Below are 4,685 nucleotides of genomic sequence, written 5' to 3'. Positions count from 1 at the left end.
TGATCCTTGTTGTTTATGTCAACATAATCACTACGAGGATGATTTTGGTAATCATACGTTATCGTGGCAATGCAGGTGGAAACATGTTGCATTGAGAGATTATTGCTCGCTTCCAGTATTAATAGTAGGCTATTGACAACTACATAATTGATAATTACAGTATTTTAATTGGCATACTCTTGTATAATGATGGCGATTATGCAATGGGCTTTTGATTCATTCATTCATGTTTTTTTATGATCATTATGAATATTATTTATGCATCCATCATTAATAACAATCAACCATCATTTATTACAATCTGGTTATAGTAATTCGGAATGAAGCTGTCTGTCTAAAGCAGCCTAACTGCATGCAGACAATCAGGTGTCTCCAGGCTTGCGGTCCTGAATGCATAAGACTACACTTCCTGGCATGCATCGGGGGAACACGGAGCGATCTGGACAGGGAGGCTGAGCGCCAGCCTATGAGGGATCGTGATCAGCGTTGCCAGATTGGGCCTGGTTTCCCACCCAATCTGGCAACCCTTGGTGCAGTGCAGGTTAGCAGATTGGGCAGGAAATCTGGCCCGATCTGGCAACGCTTATCGTGATTGTGACACGAGCGCATAAGGAGAACCACCCGACGCTGTAGGGACCCCTGAGCTCCGCGTAGGTAAGTGTTTACATCTTTTAAATTAAAATGTGTGCAGGATGTTGTGCAACTCGTTCACCTGATCAACCGAAGATTTAACCGCGTGTCCATCGCTTTGGGGGGGGATCTGAGTTTTTACGAGCATCCTGTCCCCCGTTTCCTCCAGTTAATCTACCTTATGCATCCAATTGGCGTGAGCCTTGCTTGCTGCATGCACCGTGCTTTGATCGTCCTGAGATGTAACAATGCAACAATGCATTTGCTGCGGCGGTCGTCGTCAGATGCATCAGTTTTACGGTCTCCGGTGCGTGCATCGAGCTCCATTCGACGCACCGGAGAGGGGATCCCTCGGCCGTGTCCCTGTGGTGCATCAGCCTCCATTTGTCACACCTTAATCGTAGTCTTACCGGGTCCCGACCTGGACAAACGCAGAATGCAGAAAAAGTAGACTAATTGTTATGAATATTAACTTAATTAAATTGGACTGCTAAATCTTTGCAGATAGTTTGCCTTTTGTGTAAAAACCAAACGCTTTTTTTGCCTTTTTGTTGCGGTACTTTTGCCAGTTTTTTTCTTCCTAATGTGTTTTTTTTATTTTTATTAGAGGCACCGCTGCACTTTTGTATGATGTCATGCTGGTAAATATGACCGTTGTCATGAAATATCCATTAGGCGTTGAGGGAACCAAACTGCTCCTTAATAGACCACACAGTCTGGGCTAGGGTAGAACGACCCTAACATCTCTAAGGTCTCTCGTTAATAGACAGAGTCTAGTACACAGTCCTGGGCTAGGGTAGAACGACCCTAACATCTCTAAGGTCTCTCGCTGGAAAGACGCTTTCTGTTTTACCAGCAAATCAGACCAAGCTCTGCTGGGTTGCGATGGGGAATGTATAATCATTCATAACGAGTTTGATGGCGTTAATACAATCATGTTTTGTGGGATATAATAACATATTTTACTTCCAGACAGTAAGGCTGGTGTCCCAGCCCTATGTACCACATTTCCGAAGGCAATTTCCTGTGTTTTTAAGAGTCCTATTTCTACACACCTAGATTCCCGTACCCAGTTCCGTTCGATCCGTCCAACGTGCGTCTGACGCCAGGTGGATTTGTCTGAGCTATTAGAGAGTCTGCTCTATTTGTCCAGCCCTTAATCACCGCTTCGGCCACAAAGGGGTTCCCGTTGTACTACGCTCCCGGGCCGAACCCGTCCCTCTGTTGGGCTTTGGGGTTCCCACTGCTGTCCTGCTGCTGTACCCCGCTGTTCGCCTCTTCTCACATGACTCGCTTCACTTACCTCGGATATAGTTTGGTTCTTACCATCTATTCGATTCTAACCGAGGTCGGAATACTGTAGGATACTGTGGAATAACGTGGAGTACAGGGAATACCGTTAAGAAGGGAATACCGAATACCGTAGAATATTGTAGGATACCAGGGAATATCGTAGCATACCGTAGAATACCATGGAATACCAGGGAAGACGGTATACTGTGGAATACCATAGAATACTGAGGAATATCTTAGGATTCCTGGTCTGATCTGGTAGAGATTCTAAACATAGGAAACTCCACCAGACTCGCAGTCTCTCGGTTCAGCGATATAGCCATACGTGGAGCCAGCGTGAGTTCAATCACATCTCTGTGCTTGTGTGCGTGCGTGCAAGGGTGCGTGCGTGCGTGCGTGTTTGCGTGTGGAGTTCCATCTGGCCACGGTTCCGCCGCCGGGACACGGGGTTCTGCAGTGTAACGTGAGGCGAGGGGGTCGACCTCAGGGTGTGTGTCAACAACGTGAAGACACGAAACCACGAGTCCACCCAGATTCACCGACGTCAGGCTGCAGGAAACGCTCTCCCCTCGTCTCAGCGCAGTCTAGACGCAGACACCGCCGTGGGGAGATGCACAGGAAATGATCCATTTCCTTTGTGGCTGAATTGTCCAATCAAAGCTGGTTTATTACAGCTCATCATTTTAAAGGGTGATCACACCGTGGATGGTGTGTGGTTTATCACCCTGTGCTTTCTTTGGCAGGCAGTCTAACACCGGGGGGGGGGGGGGGGGGGGATGTTTAACGCCTTACGCCTGTGGGTATGTCCACCATTGTAGTGCTCGGGGTGGGGGGGGGGGGGGGGGGGCGGGGGGGGTGTGGGGGATCAACAGACCGTCGATGACATTTATGCTTTGAAAATGTCCATCTTTTATGGCCGATGGTCCGGAAAACATGCTCTGATTGATGACCAAAGTGTGGGCAACCCTGGAGTAATCAATGGACAGCGTTTTACACTCCCCCGGTTGGCATGGGGATATGCTACTACGGTAGCGTAGCCGCGGTTAGCTCGCCGGTGTCTCGTGATTGGCAGAGCCATCCCACTAAGCTTTGTGTAGTGGGCGGAGGAAGGCGGACAGGCTGGGCGAAAGGCGCTAATCACTCCTTAAAGTAATTACCCCCGTTGGTCAAGCAGTGCAGTGCTACAGGACAGAACACAGCCAGATAGGACAGGACAGACGGACACAGAACAGCTGTGAAACGGCACGGACCAACGTTGTGCCAGGTCTGGTGGTAGAGCGGGTAAGGACCATCTGTGGTGACTCATGATGTTGACATCACCCACCACGACCAGCTCCTCGTCTTCTGCTTTGGTTTAAGAGCAATCTTCCTGATGCAGCAGAAAAAGAAAAAAATCAATGCAAACTAATTTCATAAAAACAAAAACTGTGGGCTGCTCGACAATCTCTCTGTGATTTGGTTTTCGAGAGGGGTGTGCTGCTGCTGCTTGGGTAAGGGCACAGTAATCGTTCTGGGGTTTATCTTTGGTAAATTGTAAATGGTCTGCATTCGTAAAAAATGCTTTTCTAACCTATGGCCGCTCAAAGGGCTTTACAATACGGCCTAACATTCACCCATTCATGCACACATTCAGACATCGATGGCGGAGTCAACCACGCGAGGCAACAGCCAGCAGTCAGGGTGAGGCGTCTCGCTCAGGGAGACCTCGACGCTCAGGAGGAGCCAGGGATCGAACTAGCAACCTTCCGGTTACCAGCCAACCCGCTCTGCCTGCTGAGCCGCCAGCCGCCCTGGTGCTCTCAGCATCCAACCTGGCTGTTGCCAGACCAAGTTCAATCGTAGATTGCACGCTGGTCTGGGGAAGCTGCCGTCATTTTCTTCAGCTCACGAGGCGTGATCAGCGGGCCTAGTTCAACCGACTCTGTACGCAATTTGCTGCTTGCCGCCGCTTCCCTGTCGTCGTCGTGTTAAAGCAGCCCAATAGTGCGCCAGGGCTAGGGAGAAGCCAGCCGGGTGATTGGCTCCCGCAGAAACGCTTCAGAAGCAGACAGAAATGTATTGCTCTTCTCCAGACCCTTACTCCCTGGTGGAAGGGGGGAGGGGGGGGCGCATGGACGGCACGGACTATAGATTATCAGTCGTGTGTAACTCAACTGTTACTCCAGCAGATCGATGAGTGTGAGGATGTGGGCGGTGTTGGTCTTGTCGGCATGTTGCACGTTTGCAGTCGAAGACGTTGGGGTGTAGCGACCACGGCCAGGGCATGTAGTGAATGTCTAGTAGTCGAGGGACCTTTTGACACGCTCACACACCAGGGCGTTAGTTTCCGCAGTTGTCAGCGAATGAGGAGCACACACACACACAGACACACACAAACACACACAGACACACACAGACACACACACACACACACACACACACACACACACACACACACACACACACACTGTTCGTGTAATGCAGGCCAGAATTCACATCTGCTCCTAAACATGTTTCCATGGCATTCCAACAGTTCACCTTTTGGATTTCTAGGATGAATTATGCCGGGATGCGGAAGTGATGTCACAAAGGGGTGTGTTCAGGAAAAGCGATATCACCCCGTTGCTCTCATACGCTCACACTTTAGCAGCCATCTTGTCTGGAGTGCCTTGACCCCTCACCATCACTGCCTCGCCTCACCGCTGGCCATCATGAATTATAAAGAGGAGGGGGCATGATAGCTCGCCTGCTGTTCACCACGGGGGGGGGGGGGGGGGGGGGGG

The 4,685-nt window shown here is 50.1% G+C and overlaps 1 protein-coding gene across 1 annotated transcript in view; it reads left to right on the top strand.

Moving 5' to 3' along the window:
* The first annotated feature begins 556 nt into the window (after nucleotides 1-556).
* Nucleotides 557-4,685, top strand: part of syn3 (synapsin III) — a 104,323-nt gene continuing 100,194 nt past the window's right edge. The window contains exon 1 of the mRNA XM_030355039.1: nucleotides 557-654. The gene's annotated coding sequence lies outside the window, so the exon portion shown is untranslated. The remainder of the gene's footprint in view (nucleotides 655-4,685) is intronic.

The sequence above is a fragment of the Gadus morhua genome, chromosome 4 (genome assembly GCF_902167405.1).
Source record: "Gadus morhua chromosome 4, gadMor3.0, whole genome shotgun sequence".
NCBI classification, from domain to species: Eukaryota; Metazoa; Chordata; class Actinopteri; order Gadiformes; family Gadidae; genus Gadus; species Gadus morhua.
Note: the sequence above shows the minus strand (reverse complement) of the source record. Positions and strands in the feature narration are given on the sequence as shown.